We start from the raw sequence: 17,319 nt of genomic DNA, 5'->3' as shown, positions 1-17,319 counted from the left end.
TATGCTGGATGTTTGCTGGGAGGTGTTTTTTGTCCTTGCTTTGTTGCCATTTTGGATTTTTGGCATGATGTCAGCCAAAATTTTCCAAGTTAATTCTGAAACAAGTTATGGGAAACTGGAGCGGTGTGCTCATGTTAAAAGCTTCTGGCCACTCCTTGAACAGCACAAGAAGTTTTGTGCTGTGATTGCAATTTGGACCATAAAGTTGCACGGTGTCAAGGCAAAATCTTTGTGTTTTGATCTCTGCAGAAAACTCACAAACATGACTAAATTACTAACCTCAGAAAAAATAAATCTCTATTTATTTGCATGAGCTTGCTAAGGAAGTGATGCTTTCTAGCAACTAAGTTCCCAGGACATCCCACTTGCGACACCTCAGGATCCTACTACCAGCTGGGTGGAACCTACCTGCTCCAAGCTGCATTTACATTTTAGTATTGAATGATCAGAGCTGGACATGAAACCAGATGCAAGGCTGTTCCGCACTAAATCTGAACTACTTATGGGTTAGATGGCCCTGCAGTGTATCACATACATAGAATCATGTTTTTATTCAGTTCTCTACAGGGGAGAAAGAGGAACAGAAGGTATGAGAACGTGCCAGTGTGATGGAACTGGAGTTTTTGTGTCGACTACACCAACACACAGGCAGAAAAGAGCAAAGCTGATGTAACATTCCCCAAACCAACATCTGAATATTCAAATTTAATGCTTTCCTTTCAAAAGCACACTTGGAGGGCTTCTTATCTAGACCTAAAACAAACCAACAAACTCAACCAATTCACCACTTGCAAAATCCTACCATGGATCTCCAAGCTGCTGTATCATCAGGATCTACTGCAAACGTCTCTGCCACTAAGCCAGCTAAGAAAGCTGGGAGGTACAGCTACACATAGTGCTCTGCTCCATCTGCTGTCTTAACTGTCCTTCCCTATTTCTTCTCCCATGGCTATAGCAAGAGGGACATCTGATGGATGGCCCACAGACCAGCTCTCTTTTGCTGAGCAATTCAAACAATTGGATCACCTTAACCCCATGAAAAAAATAAAAAATAAAACCAAGAGCTGTATTAAATGGATTAATAGTGAAATGTAGGAAAACACTTGGGAAAATGACAGAGATGGCAAGGGGGCTGGATCTAGATGATCTTACAGTCCTTTCCAACCCTAACCATTCTGTGATTCTATGGAGACACGAAGATCTGTTCTGCAGGAGACTGGAACATAGCCTCCTTGTGTAGGGTTATCTGATTTAATTAACTGAACACAAGTATAACAATGCTTCGCATCTCTTAAGAGAGCAGACCCAATCCAACCTAGTTGGGAGTGGAGACACACAGTTCTGGGCAAGGAACAGGCTGCATTCCTTAGCAATCTTATGGACCAGATTTAACATTTACTACACCCAGTGGCACCAACATGCACATCTTTTGCACAGACTAGACCAGAAGAAAAGAAACAGACTAAAACTGAAGGAATTACAAGCATAGCATAGCAAATCTTGGTAAATCCCATAATTATTTAAAAATGCTCAAATATTTCCACACACTTTCCTTCCTAAGGGTGCACGATAATCTTCAGCCCATAGGAAGAGATAACAGAGATATGCAGCAGAACATTATGAGGCACATCAGCACCCAAGTTAATGATTTGGAAAATGAAAAGCCACAAGAAACAGGACCAAAAAGCACCAGGTCAGCCCTAACTGCAGAGAACAGCTAATGATTCTGGCAAAACCTTTTCTGCATCTTACATGGCAGAATACAGGTAACAAAGCAAAAGTAACAGCAGGTTAATTTTGCAGTGAAAGCCCACATTGTAAGCTCTCTGCAGATAATATATAGTTGCTCTGTAATATTTTATGTCAGGAACTTGACAAGTGTGAAGGATCACCAAGAAAAATTCAGTAACATTTTTGGTAGACATCAAGGATGTAAATAATTGTATGATAAAAATCAGACACCTAGGAATGGACAAGGCATCACAATCTTTCTAAATGCAAACATATTTAATGTGCATAGACTGAAAATAAATTTTATATACTTTCTTAAAATCAAAGCAGGCATTTGCCTGGTTTTTGTTTGTTTGTTTAAAATGAAGAGAGAAAAAAAAATCTGACCGTCCTTAATGAAAAAAAAACAAACAACCCAACCCAAACCCCTGAAATAAAATACCAGATTCATGTTTTAGGAGCTGAAATCCAAATCTTCCGTGATATATTCGAGCAACCAGAAATCGCTGAAACCACTGTTTAAGATGTGCAGTTGCTTCTGAACTACAGAGGAGTCTGCAGATAGAAGCACAGCATCTCAGATTTCAGCTGAAACATCGAAAGGCTCCATTCGGGGAATCATCCCTGCCTAAATTTAGATTGAAAAGAGCAGTGGACTTCCAGGCCCCAAGATATACATTCAGCTTCAAGACTTGTGTTTGAACCATTCACAGCTTTCCTGGGAAGAGAAACCTGTGGGAAGAGGACAAGCACACAGTGGCACACCTGGCGCAGAAAGATGCAGGCCAGGTTTACAATACAGCAGACTCTCTATTCACTTCACAGTTTGATCTGCCACTGATCTTGATGGCTGTGACCACCTACAGGGTCTAGATGGACAGGGAAAGAACACCATATTGCTCATCAAAAGCCATGCTTGGGAATAGAAAAAACTCTTATGAAAGGCAAGAGCTTTAAGGGTATTCTGGACTTGCAAAGAGCAGTCTGACTAGGGGAAAAAAATAAAACACATCACACTAAGGTCTTCTCTCCTACATCAGCCATGCTTCTTGGGACCTCTTGAGGTCGTGTAAGTATTTGATGTGAGAGGATGTCCGTTTCATGACAGCTTGCCAAACGCTATGCTCAACTGAAGACAGGTCAAACCTGTAGTGGCACACAAATATCTGCTCTGACATCAGCAAAGCTGCTTTACAAGAATCTCATTCAAAAGATGTCTCTTCTCACATTGCTTAGAAAGATATCAGCTTAGCCGAGCGAGTTTTAAATTCAGCCAAGGTTTCCCTCCCAGCATTCAAGTATACTTCCCTAATCAGCTCCTAAATCCATTATGAATTTTTGATCTGGAGGCTGCATGACCTTTTCCAAGACTCTGATACAAGATGAATAAATAACTGCTGAGCCTCAGAGCTCAGCTGCCATGTCAAGACAAATTCAAAACGTTCTCTTGATGTCCAGTCCTTCTTGGAAGCAGTGGGTTAGGGACAGAGACTGGGCAAAACGGGTTCCTTGTCTTATATTTTTTGTATTTATTTTTAAACTGCCTGGGAATGTGGAATGCCATAAGCAAATCTACAGCAGGGTCAGAGATACTACAGAAGAGAAACTCAAGGTTCTTGATTATTCTGTCTCAAACAGTCTGAAGTGGGAAGAGGGGAAGGAACAGCTGTGAAAACAAGCAAAATTTGCAGTCTGTTTACATATTATAATGCCTCCAGGAAAACAATATTAAATTCTGGGGCAAAATCCTGGAGCATGGAGTGGTACAAATACAGTTCCAGACTGGCTTGAGGAATTTCCAGGATGTTTACAATTCAGCAGTGAGAAGTGTCTCTTCTTTGGCTTATATATCTAGGCAAGTCAGAAAAACAGGTCATTTTCACAAACATCAGTTTGTCAGCCAACCTTTTCTCAAGTTTTGAGATTCAACTAAGAGAAGCAGCCATGTTCTTCAAGTCTGAACACGGGTTAAGAAACATAGACTCATAAAATAGTTAGGGTTGGAAAGGACCTTAAGATCAACATCACCCAAGAAGAACCTCTGTGAACCAGACTGGGGTTTTGCTTGGTTTCCCCCCCACTTCCCCTCCCCACTAACAAGTCTACTTCATCTGTGTGACACCACATTTCCTTGGAGTCACAAGAAGCTGCTTCTCCAATTTTGGGGTCTTCTCTAAGGCTCCTCTCACAGGCAGGGAAGATGCAAAGTCTGCACTGACTGATAATAAGCAATAACAAGGGACAAGGAAGAATTTTTTCATTCTGAGGATGGTCAGACATGGGAACAGGTGCCCAGAGAAGCCATAGAACTTCTAGCCAGTTGAATTTTGAAAATCAAGGCTCTTGGTGCTACATGCTACATGGCATCACTACTTCTGAATTATGACTCTACTCCTTAACCTGTGAGCACGATAATTTTGTCACACCTCACACAAAGATCAGCCAATCTGTAAGGACAACTTTTAGGAGCAAAGTATTGTTACTACCACCAAAAAGAAAACTAGATACAGATCCTATCCTCTTTTGCATTAACAGAAATTAGTACAAAACCTTATGGACTAATGAGCTCGTGCTCTTGTCCGTGGCTTATTTTTGGCCCTGCAACTAAATTCTAGTTAAATAATTGCTGTTCATATTTCCCAGTATATGGATATAGGTGCAGGCTTACAAAATGCACAACTGTGAGGAAAGCCAAGCTGAAGGGAGAAAACTGCTTAAAGGAATGAGCTGCAGCTGGGTCCACCATTGTACCATTGCCCAGGACTTTTAGCGCATTTGGTCCACCTCTGTATAAAATTCTCATCTTGGCTATCTTATCTCTAAGAGTATGCATTCTGCAGAAGGCTAAGTGATCTACATGTAAACATCTGCTAGCTAATCCAGATTTTTGTGTACAATGTAACAACATCTGGTTTTTTGAATGGCAGAAAAGAACAAGTGCTCCCACAGAGCTGATCTTTGATTTTCAGTTTTCTACCCTGCAGGCTATCCAGCTCTGAGGTCTTCTGCCAGTGGAGAATAAGCCAGTTTCCATCGGCAATCTGCCCACGCTGCCTGAAGAAATAATACCAGTCCAATATCCTTCCTGACCAAGGGAAAGAAGTGAAACAAACTTCTGCTGGCTTTGTTTTCCCAAGGGTGACAATGATGGATTGGCATTAGCCGGAACTGTATGTATTGACAGTTTCCTAGGGGGAAAAGCAAGATGAGCTTACAAACTGCTCCAGGTTTACTGCTTTTTTGCACGTTGGAAGAGTTTTCTCTGGGTTACTGTGCTCTAGTTGGGGCATGTCACTAATTAGCTCACTTTCTTCTCTGCCTCCTTTTCCTCAGAGTAGTGCAGCTCAGCAGCACAGACGCATCACAGACAACGTGCCACATGCCCATAGGACTGCAGGACCCGAAGTCTGTAGGAAACTCGTGCCTCTGGAAGTGTTGTATACAGAACAGCCAGAGAAGCAGCAAAGCTTGTCTTTGTGGGATGGAACAGGAAAACTGGTACAACACACAGTAGCATTTAACTGCATTAACTACTACTATCAGGCATAAGCAAATCATCATAGCCCCATGTGGCAAGTGTGCCACTCTGACATTCTGGGATTGGATGGAAAGATTTCAGAATGATTGGACACCCTCACCACTTTGCGTGGTATGTGCTCCTTCTACATTATTTTTGCTCCTGATTTATTATACCACTGGCATGCTTTTTTCTTCCCCTTGTTTTTAAATCAGGCCTTTGTGTTTCTTCTCCAGGTTTTAGCACACTCTTGAGCAGATTATAATTGCTACAAACACAATAAGCAGATGCCACAGGAGCAAATGAAACTACATTCCTAGCCCTGAGGCCTAGCATGCTGTTTTCTGTCAATGCTTCTCATGCTGCGAGTCTCCACAGCAGAGGGAGAAAACCACATACAATCAACTATGTCTCTGTACTTCCCGTCAGCTAAAAAAATTTAAACTGAAAAAATCTAAACCAATGTTTCTGAAATTCTAATTGAAAACCGAAATTGATCAAGACAGCACCACTTACCAGAATTTCCCCCCAAAGACAGCAAGCTTACATTCACCACATTTCCTCAAAAATGGCTCGAAAATGTGCCCTGTAAGACAAGAGAGAAAGGGAAAGAAAAAATTAGTGACTGGAACACCACAAATTATGTTACATTTCTTTCTCATTCTGCTAGCATTTACCACCAAACTTTCACAATTCCTTCTGTTTTAGGAAAGGAGGTAACTGGATATGAACCTTCACAACTGATTACTGAATTCCACCAGTATTATACAGAATGTTAAAATAATTGCAGTTCTCCCTCAGACTGCTCAGACACATCACTGTCACTGACACGATAGCTATTCGGACTTCAGCGAGGCGAAGCCAACAACATGAAATGCACAAAAGCATACAGCAAGTGTGCCAATTATATTAGATCTGGCCCTAAAGAAATTGCTCAACCCAATATCTCTTAGTGATTTTGCTTTAGCAAAGTGTTTTTGAAATATGATGCATCTAAGGCTCTCACAGCCCCCTTGTATGCAAACTGCACAAAGAAATACATAAAGGGTTGTGGCACACTACATTTTTAGACTATATTAATTACTTGGCGCTCTCAAGAAGAACAAAGAGAGAGGAGAAGTCAACACAAAATCCAGTTTGACACACACTAGTGCCACTTTGTAGAAGACGGAGAGCAGAAGTGACAAATGCCACCATTTTGCCAACCTTGAGTAAATTTCACATGACAGCTACTCCTTATTCTTCCTTGAGGCAAAATCTTTGAGAGAACAACTCATGGAGCACAGACTAACAATGATGTTAAAGTGTTTGGTTTGTAAACACCTAGAAGACAGGAGCTGTGATTCTGCTAGTGTTCAGGTTCGGGAGCATTAACTGCACACACGTTTCAGCGCCCAAGTGTCCACTCCAGTGAAACTGCTTTAAACTCCCATTCTCCCCATAGCTTCCCCATACCTCATGAGAGAGGTGTCTGTGAATTATTGATGGATGAATAAATTTACAGCTATACGCAGACTACTTGAAACCCTGTACTTTTAATTGTGGAAACCTGCCTCAGCTGCAGAAGCCACAGACCTTTGCACTAGCACTTCTCCTGAAGGTTGCTGTAGGCATCCACAGGAAAGGAAGGGGGAATGGCTTCTTAGGTCAAATTGCTTTTACTGGTCATCGTTACATGAAAAGTAGCTAAGAAAATAAAATTTCTATTAAGGAATAACCAAATAAATCTTCTATAAAACACAGGAACTGTATCACTCTGTTCTAAATCCTGATTAGCTACCAGATGTCTGATCTCATAAGGCTTAGGCTTCATTTTGGGTGGAGGGTTCAGGGTGGGAAGAGAAGGAAAAGAAAAAGCATCATTACAAATCAGATGAGGCTGTTGCCAAAGCATCTTTGCTTGCTTTGTTTAGTGGTTGAGAAAAAAACTGGCCATATCAAGGAATAAAGAAAGAAAACCCCAACACCCCTTCCTCCCCCAACACCTTTCATACAGCTTGGCAGAGTTTCTGAAAACACTGAAAAAAAGATTGGTCTTAACTGCTTTGCTCAAACTCAGGGAAGGTGGTTATTATTCCAGTGCCATCCATTTCCCTCCCTAGCTGCCAGGCATTTGGCCTAGAAAGAAAAAAATCGACTCAAGAAACTCTGCTTCTGCCTCTGAACTAATTGGATAACATCTGCATGCGGAAAAGTTAGCAGCTTAAGAGACAAACCAGATCCGAAACAATCCAATAGCACCTCGACTCGGGATTAGCTCATTTTCTTCTACACCAAGAGACTGATTTAATAATTTCCCCAGAGAAGTGATAAATAAGTGAAACTCTGTACTCCATACTGCTGGTCTCATGAATACTTGAAAGACAGGGGTGGGCACCGCTGCCAAAAAGGGCTGAGCTCCCCCTGGCACTGATGTGGAGCTTCTGGATGCAGCCCCAGCAGCACTCCCTCCCTCCTTCACCCCAGTACAAATGCTTGTGCAGGAACTGGGACAAAAACAAACTGTTGGTTTGGGTTTTTTATAAAAACAAAACAACAAAAAACCCACAAACCCCCCCTCAAAAAACAAACTAGGGAAAGAAGGAGAAAAGGATGGAAAGGCAAATGTAGGATTTGGGAATGGCAGGTCTGATTAGTGTTTATCTGGCTGCAGTGCTAGTTTCAACCAACAGAAAAACTGTACTGTTATGGTACTGGAGTCTAAACAGCTGTCTTTAGACATGCTAAAGGAGTCTAGTCCAAGCTGCCCACTGAGACCATGTATGACAAAAACAAGCAAGAAGGCTAAGTAAAGAATTGGCTAGTTAAATTTGAGACAGAGAGACAATTTACTACATCTCCAGCCTTGCAAGAACTTTTGAACTTTGAGAGTGGCAGACGAAAAGCATTTTGTTTGATTTTAGAAGATGATGCAAAACGTGCTCTGTCTCTCTGGCTACAAAGGAGATGAGGTATTTTGAGGTAGAGCAGGGCAGGGAGGGAGGTGGGAAGGGAACATTTTTTTGCTGAATAATTGGGGGTGAGGGCTGGACCTGCCTTGCAGAGGAAACCAAAGATTATTCCCTCTTTCTTTGTATTCTGCCAGGGGTCTGTGCAGAACTCGGTTTTATCCTTAATGATTTTCATTCTGCCTAAGCATGTAGGAGGAATATTCACTTTTCTTGAAAGCTTTGGATAATGTTACTTGTGTCTAAATTCTGACCAACACTTTTCAGAAAAGTTTCGCTAACTTTGCAGATTACAGCATAGGAGGTGCAAAATCAATGAATACAAGCTTTGAGTCACACCAATTTTGGCTTCTTTGTAATCAGTATAATAAATAGAAGAGGTGACAAAAAGTTTGTCTGACCAAAATTACTACTGAAGAGGGCTTGCTTTCCCAAGCTACTGTGTTTGGGAAAAATGAAAACCCAGAACTAGCCACCTGACTACTCAGTGAAAGGTGCCCTTCTTTTGGATAAGTCTGTTTGCACAAGTAGTTCTTTTAACAGAAGGAATTTATCATAAAAGGTTTAGATTTGCTTTAGTTAGGAAGAGTGGGCTATAAGTGTCCAAGGGTATAACCCAATATGCAACAGGTTGCTGGCACCATCTGAATGACATAGAGTAAGCATTTAGGTTTATTTGTTACTCCAGCCAGGGGAAGAGTGGTAAAGGGAGAGCAGAGTTTTCAGGCAAAGGAAAAGTGTTGAGAATAAGAACCTTTTCCAAAAAAAAACCCCATACTGAACTCCCCCTATGCTTACCATCAGAATAAGGCTGTTTTAAAGTATAATCAATTGAACAGTATTAGATTTAAGAGCATCAGCTTCCCATAAGTAGCTGCAACTATTGATCCCATCACCCCAAACTGTGACACACACGTCACTGCCAATACAGAAGTGGTGTCCAAACAAAAGCTGTCCAAGCATCTCCTCCTACATGGTAAGACATGGTAAAATACTTAGCTCACCAACAGACATGCAAAGTTGCTCTGAATCTGAGAGAGACTTAATTTGAAACTTTAAAGAAAAACAAAACAGTCTTGGGAGATAAGCAGTATCCTTTCCAACCCTAACTATTCTATGATTCTATTAACTTTTCCTGTAAGCAGCACAAGCTTCAACAAATTGGAGGTTTTTACCAAAACAACACACATTCTCCCCAGTGTTAGATGTATACCAGCATTTTTATGTAGCCTTGTGTAAAAATTACTTTCTTTTTGTAAAGAAATAAGTATTTTGTGAAACAGAATGTGGTGAGTAGCACAACCACGCATCATTTGTGTGTTTGATTTCATGACATCACATACTTCATAAGACAATCCCTGTTTTTTCTCATCAGCTTCCAGATTTCTGTTAGTTCATATTGAGATCAGAATTAAGTTTATTACTACTGGCAAAAGAGAAATCACTGACAACAGATATAGTTACTACTGTTTTTCTCAAGCTTGCACTCCCGAATCCGTTAACACCCACCAACTTCCAGGATCTTTGGATCAAGTCTGCCATGAACAATCCTAGATGTGAACCCACAAACCCCTTGATTATTCATTAAAGCAAAAATTGTTCAGTGACAATTTACCCACCATTTAAAACAGATGATAACATGATTCAAGGCGTAAGAACAGCTACACAGAGGATTCTGGTCTGCTACATGTTGCAGTTGTTGCAGTTCATGAGAGGTTTACCCAGCTGGAAGAAGTGGCTGACTGAAGTCATAAGTGGTCTTAAATACTTTTCAACTGGTAGTAGATGCAATTGAGTTTATGACACTCAGACACAGAAGAAAATCTAGATAATGATAAGCATCTGTCAGTTTTCTATTACTAGCATGCCTCTGCTGCTGTTTTTTCAAACCTCAAGTAGAAGCAGGCATCCTGTTGCTTGGGCTGCTATTTTACTTGAAAAAAAAAAGATTTTTTTTTACTTGAAAAAACAGAGAAGATTAAGGTTTTCAGGCTGGAGAACAGTTTACAAATAAAAGTATCTGGATCAGGATGTGTAACTTGCAAAGGAGCTGGATACACTTTGTAATGAAAGTATTGGTTAGTCAGCAGAGCAGGAGACTTCCTTGTTCATATGCTCTAATGCCATCTGCCTTATTTTACAACACATCATATTACGTACGTTTTGGGTCATGATTCAGTCCAGAAAGTATTTTTCAGTAGTAGCTTACTATGGCCCTACAGTAACAGGGTTTTGAGTTACTTTTTTTAGACAGGGTAAAGACTATTACGCAGGAGGCTGCTGACACTAGTGCTAGAACAAATACACAGAGGTGTGCATGATCAGTTTTGCCTAGGGTGCAGCGTTTTCCGCCTATTCACACCACCATAAGATTTCTAATTCTACTAAAAAAAAGAACACCCCCCAAAACCTCAAACAACCACCACCAACAAAAAAACTCAAAACAACAAAACCCCCAAAACCTTCTAAAAGCAACATTGCACACACAAAAAAACCCCCAGCCTCCTGCGTGCTCACTTTATATGGCCAGTTTATAAAGGAACTGCACATCTTCACTTACATAAAGCAATCTTTTACTGTGCAATGCCAGATTACATATAAAGAGCCCTTATCCTGTGAACATCTGAAAGTTTTCCAACAATAAAACATTTAGTTTAAGGGAAACTTTTAGGCTTGCTCTTAGACAGAGACAGAAGACTCCCTGTTAGTCTGAAACTGTGAAGTGAGGGCCCCAGATAGGAGGCACATGATATGAAAAAGCCCAGTAATCAATGGGGTGGGAGAGAGCTGAGCAGCAGAAAGAAGGAGCTCCCACAGGAAGCAGATCTTGCAATGAGTGCAGACACAACCCTGGACAACAGCTGAGATAAAAACCCAGCAACACCTTTAGAAGACTCAACTAACACTAAATGCTACTGTTCTGGTGGTTCATCCTCCCATGCAACAGCGCCAAAACTTGCAAAGATGACAGTGGCTACAGGGCAGGCATCCTGCATTTTTTAATGTGAAAGTCACTGGATTTCTAAAAAAGTTACTTGAAAGCTTCATGCAGTTGCAGGATGTAAATAAGGATAACTAGGTCCCTCCCTGAAAGGAGCCACAAAGTAGATTAATGGTTTCAAACCTAGAATGTTTTGTCTTCACTATCAAACTTGTGGCTGTCTAAAAACATACCTTTCAAACTCCTGCCCTTTCCATTTGGAGCAGGAGGAACTCAGATGAAAAGTCACTGTTGCAGTGACAAGTCCTAAGAAACAGGAAGCACAGCACAAAAACATGAGGAAAATCCTTCTTTGCTTGAACTTTTCATAAAGACAGAAGAAACCAAACCACAAATTGTGTTAAAGATCATAAACTGAACACTTTAATCTCCTCACAGACAGGATCTATTGACTTATCTTTAGCACACATGCTGCTGCCAGCTGGTCCCCATGTCCTGTGTTTCCTGCAGCATCCAGCCCTGCCAAAGCATATTGCTTGTTCTCCTTCTCCCCGAGATGCTTCACTCCCGCAGGCAGGTTTAGCTCCTTGATATTGCCAGCTCAGTATCGGTGATATTAGTACCTTTTTCCTCTCTCAACTTTCAAGCAAGACAAACTAGACTAAATCTTCCTTATATTCAAAACTAAATCTTCACTGCTAAAGCTTGCCTTTTCCAGACATCAACTTGCTTTGTAACACAGCAGAGAGCGGAAACCATAAAGGAGCTGGGACCTGAAAACATCAAGGCAACTTGTAACCAAGCACTCTTGCATGGAAAGTACCAATACAGGCAGAATGTGCTGATGTGTACACTTAACAGAGGCAAATGCAAAGAGATAGAATATACCAAAAGCATTAAGTAACACTTGGTGGGACAGCCAGTGGTTATGGTGAGTAAGTGGAACACAACACTGTGAGGGTACAAGGTATAGAAAGACAAACATAATGGCACGCATGACCCTTTGCTAAATCTTGCCTTTTGAAATTATTCTGAGAAGATCCCACTGCCTGGAAGAGAAGCAAGTGTGTATCTCTTTGCAAGCTGAAAGTCAGCCTGTGTCCTGCATACATCGTCTGACCTGCTGGAACTGCCTGCCCCCATGTCAGGGCGTCATAGTCAGTCACGAGGCCTAAGCAATCAATGGGGGAACCTATTAGCAAGATCAATGCCAAGCATGCGCTTAGACTGAGAACATTACTCATGTATGAGGAGCATGTGATTGCAGCAACTTTAGTTCTCAAAACAGTAGAAAAATTACTTCATTAATTGCGGGAAGAGTGCTTGCATTTTGAGTTGCAGAAAAATGAGAAGTACTATGCCCTAAACTTCTTTTTTTTTTTTTTTTTTTAAATAAATGAAAGGAGTCTAAAAATAGTCCTAAGACCACACTGCACTCTCCAACCCTCTGAGCTGGATCCTAGGATGCTGAGCACCCCTGGAACTGAGGGAGAGATGTGGTGGCTGGAGCCAGTGCTGCATCCCTCTCCTGCACCCTTCAGCCTGCACACCCTTACCTGCCTAATATCCCAGTGGCACCAGTAGAGTGCTTCTGTGGCCAGAAATAAGCACTCACGTCATTGTTAAAGATGAAAAAGCAAGGAGAAAAAAAGGCAAGCATAAGATTTTAGAAGCTTTTGTTTTAATAATTGATTTTGCAGTTTGTCTCAACGAAGAAAATGTTTTTCTCTGAAGATACAGGGTTGAGCCTAAAGTACCTTTAGCAGAAACTGGCTAAACAGCGTAAGTACAAACACTCCACAGAAGCAGTTAAAGGCTATTTAGAACTGCAATTACATTGCAATGTAAATATAGAGGTTTATATACAAAAAAATTGGTTTTATAAGCGATTTTACCCTCCCCCTTAAGAGAGAATTCTAGCTATGCAACAAACATTTTTGCGCTTAATCAGTATGCAAGGTTTTAATTAAGGATGCTATATCCATGATGTACAATGAACATATACAGTATACGCTAATATTGCAATACAACAGTACCATGATGTCAGCCAATCCCACTGTGCAAGAAATCATAAAAGACACACACATAGGAAGAAATGGTCTCAAGACCTGGCCAATTTACTTCTGGTCTTTAAAGGTTTAAAGAATTCAGCATATATCCTGTACTCTTAGGACAAACTGGGGGTAAAAAGGGACCTGTGTATTACTAAGAACGTCTTGTAGTTCAGTCAAATCACAGGTTTAGCTAATTTTGAGTATGTAAAATACTATTTTTATCTATTTACATGCAGTATTTTATTTACATGCAATAATTTAATGGATTAATCACTCCATATTTTGTGCATTTTGTTTTCCTAACTACTGTAATTCCAAAATTGTCTGTGAGTGAAACGAAAGCATGGCAGGGTCTGCAATCGTGCCCCACGAAGTTGGGGTTGGGGCGGGGCTGGGCTGGGGAGGAAGGCAAAAGCTGTCATTGCAGAACTACGCCACCTACATGTGGTCACGTTTCCTGATGTGAAATATTAAAATGTTGAAAAGGGGCTGAAATTCTGCAAGAGTGAGCTGTTTGTAAACCTATTTCTGTACCAAAGAGAGCCCATGAAGCAAAAAGTAAACAGTGTAAGAAAACAACATAGCAACACGATTAAAACACAAATAATGAAAAAGCTGCACTGCAATTATTAACTACAAGGAACTGAAAATAAACTGTTTCCTTTTTGCCGTGTTCACTTTAATCTTCTGAGAGGCAGGAAGGGGGAAGACATGAGGAGGCAGCAGTTTCAGACTTGTGGAGCTTATCAAATCCCAGATCAGATGATTAGAGCAAAGCTAAGAAGCAAACATCCTCTCTCCCCACCTCCCTCCCTCCCCAGAAAGGAAGCACAGCCTTTAGGACCAATCTGCAATGTTTGTTTGTTGCTCTTTAAAGGATTACTCTAGAGAGCATTTTTCTTAAGTTGCTTTTATATCTTTTGGGGAGTTTCAAATTAAAGAAGAATACCGAAATGGAAGAACAGAAAAGGTAACATGCTGGTTTATTCTTTTAATAGTGAGACAAGTAAAGCAAATAAATAAGGTCCTTGGTTGTCATACAACACAAAGTGGAAGGGAATAAGAGTTTTAGATATGGGAAGCATCATTGCACAACCTAAGAAGAATCACAGAAGGGCTGAGGGTGGAGAAAAGTGAATAAAAGAGGGCCATCTCTCATGCTACTTCATGGGTACTTATTTTTATGATTTGAATGATGAGATTTCATGTTGGTTAAGTTCTATATCCAGGAAAGAAAGAAAAAGAACAATCCCAAAATGTCACTGTATTTTGACAGTTTACTTTCTAGAAAAAGCCCTGCTCTCTAGTGCCTTCCAGAAAAGACTCTCCCGTAATGAAAACCAGGAAATTAAATTCTCAGGACAACACACACTAGAAGTACAAATGAAAAGATTTTGAAATGACGTAATGCTTAGCCTCAAGTGTGGGATCAAGTCTTTATTCTTTCATGCTGCCCTTAAATACATCAGGGCTCCCCTTAGAAAATGAGTGTCCCAGCGTGAACCAGAATAAACAGAGGGTTCATGTAATTCCAGGATTGTACTACATTAATAGAAATCTCATTGCCATACACAAGCCATACTAAAGTATTTATTTTGCTGAAATATTCTATGGATTTAAAATGTCACTACTATTCAGTGAATGCCTGAACGGTGGAACTAATGAATCTGAATTTCCAGTTCGTTTGGGCTCGTGATGCTAAATTTACAACGTGGGTCCCTCCTGGGCTGCATCCTGATCCTCCTGGCTTCCCCACACCCTTGGTGGCCAGTATCTGGCCCCATTTGCTGGGCAAGCCTTGCTACAGTCACTGGCCAGCTGCTCTGGAGGTGCCTGTGGCACCCTGCCCTTGTGGCCTGCATCTAGCCCATCTGGTTGCAGCAGCTGATGCATTGGAAAAAGGACCAGGAAGCCCGATGCTGCCCCTGAAGCCCCCTCCCTGGTTAGAGGCAGCCTGCAAAGTTCTGAAGAGGAGGACTGGTGCACAGACACACTGGGTTAACAGCCTAACCCCCACTTCCTCAGGAAACTAGGCTAAAAAATCTGTTTTTTCTCTTGCTGCACCCCCCCCCCCCAACTCTGCAGATGTATTAAAAAAAAAAGAAAGAAAAGAGTAACATAGACTAAGGCTTAAGGGCTGCACTATATCCCCCCAACAGCATCTGGATTACTGTCTCAGGCATGTTTCAGAAGTGTCATTGGCTTCCTGTTTAATATTCGTTTTTTATTGCTGCACAAAGTCAGCCTCCTCTCAAAGAGCAATACATTACTCTCACATCCTCCAAACTGATCCTTAATGAGGATATTCTGGTTTCTGGATATTCAGAGACCTTCTGTTGGTATCAGCAGCAGATCAGCATATGCCTGAATGCACAGCATGCAGAGAAGAAGTCAGCTCTCCCTATTAAAACAGAGCCACAGGATTAAAAGGGACCTTGAATGACCATCTAGGCTGCTTTCCTGCCCAAGGCAGGATCAACCACACTTAGGTTATTCCTTTTATTAGGCCACCTGACCTAGCTGAGGGAAAACAGATATGCTTTGGGGCTCTGACTCCCTTCCTAAGCCCGAAACCTCACCCCTGTGTTGCCCTGGTCCAGCCCTCAGCCATGCCAGTTGGTCTGATAAGAGATCCCTGCCTGCAAACCCTGCCTTCCTTGCATTGCCATGGTTACAACACAGGCATGTTGAGCCTATATTTAAAAGCCTGCAATGACAGGAGATGCTGGCTAAGGCCTTCGACTTGGTAAGGTCTAAAGTTCCTCCAATGAGTGCTTACTGTTTATTGAAGTGCTGCAGTCTGAAAGAGAAAGATGGGTGGTGAGCTACTTCAGGCAGGGACTCTGTACTGCTTGCATCTCAGGAAAAAAAAAACACAAAAAGCCCAGAGTATTTTTAAAGGACAGACCTGAAGGACAAGAAGAAATTCCTGCCAACATTAACAGGGTGAGTTAGGTCCACTTGTTAGAAAGCAAATTCTGCGTGATGGAGAGACAGGCATCACAGGGTGCCTGGAGGAGAAAGATGCCCTCTTGGCTGACAGATGGGAAGTAGGGAAGGAGCAAGAGGCTTTGTTAGTGAAGATGGGCACCTTGTGCTGAATAACAAAGGAACCAGCAGAGGAATGCATAGGGGAGGTTACACTGTTAAAAAATGAGGAAGAGGGGAAAATTCCTTTTTACAAAGACATTCTAGACAGATGGAATTATCATTTGAAGAGGCCAGAGAAAAGGATTTTGCAGTAGTTCAAAATCAAAGGAGTGCTTAGATGTGAATTGCAACTGTGTAGTCTGGATAGCACAGGGTGTTTCTTAAGAGACAGTATGCAGGAAGATCCTGCTGATCTGAGTAAAGACAGGGGAAACTGGGAGATGGACAGATTTTGGCCTGAATGAGGCACACCAGTGTTGTCCATGGCAACAGAGGGGGGAGGTAATGGGGAGAGCTGCAGGTGGAGGGAGGAAGGGATGTATCAATGGATATCTGTTTAGCTATGCTGAATGAGACCCGATGGCTTGGTATCCACAAAGTGAAAAAGACTGAGGTTATAGCTTGGACAAGGAGAGAGAGGACTAGTTTTACATTCCAGTCTTAAGAATCAGATATATGTGTCTCTACATATCTGTGGCTTTATGATAATTTTTACATTATATATTTGTATATAAATACATATTTACATATATACATGTAATAGCTCTGTCTGTTGGCAAAGTCATCTGAAATAGAGTTGTAGTGAGAAGAATCAGGAAAGAACACAGTCCTGCACTCCCTGCCAAAACCAGAAAATGGAAAAAGGCTTTTCCCCTTGTTTTTTTTCATAGCATGACTGGGAACAAAAAGTGTCACAGCAAAATGCTTACCTGGAGAGTTTAAGCTGTCAAATAGTAATTTAAAAACTATTGTTGTAGCCAGCTCTACGTTGTACAGCTTGACGTACCCTTCCATGTTAGCAGGGCTGCAGTCCCACGCATCCACACTGCCATATACCTCATAGGATGTGTGAGCAGCTACTGGGCCTGTCAGCAGTCACTTAGCTGATACAACACCGCTTACAATATCAAAGATGTGTATTTTGGTCTAGTGACGAATATGTGTGTAGCCATGTGTCAAATCCTCCAGCACGTTGAG

The 17,319-nt window shown here is 41.4% G+C and overlaps 1 protein-coding gene across 3 annotated transcripts in view; it reads right to left on the bottom strand.

The window, feature by feature from the left end:
- The window catches only part of FYN (FYN proto-oncogene, Src family tyrosine kinase), a 144,460-nt gene that overhangs the window by 77,036 nt on the left and 50,105 nt on the right, over positions 1 to 17,319 (bottom strand). For all 3 annotated transcript variants that reach the window (XM_061460116.1, XM_061460114.1, XM_061460117.1), the window contains exon 2: positions 5,765 to 5,834. The gene's annotated coding sequence lies outside the window, so the exon portion shown is untranslated. The remainder of the gene's footprint in view (positions 1 to 5,764; positions 5,835 to 17,319) is intronic.

Source organism: Pezoporus flaviventris, unplaced genomic scaffold (genome assembly GCF_033815535.1).
Source record: "Pezoporus flaviventris isolate CSIRO_AGI_PZ_B2104156 unplaced genomic scaffold, CSIRO_AGI_Pfla_v1 ptg000031l, whole genome shotgun sequence".
In the NCBI taxonomy this organism is placed as follows: domain Eukaryota; kingdom Metazoa; phylum Chordata; class Aves; order Psittaciformes; family Psittacidae; genus Pezoporus; species Pezoporus flaviventris.
The sequence above is the reverse complement of the archived record's forward strand: the minus strand, read 5'-3'. Positions and strand labels throughout refer to the sequence as shown.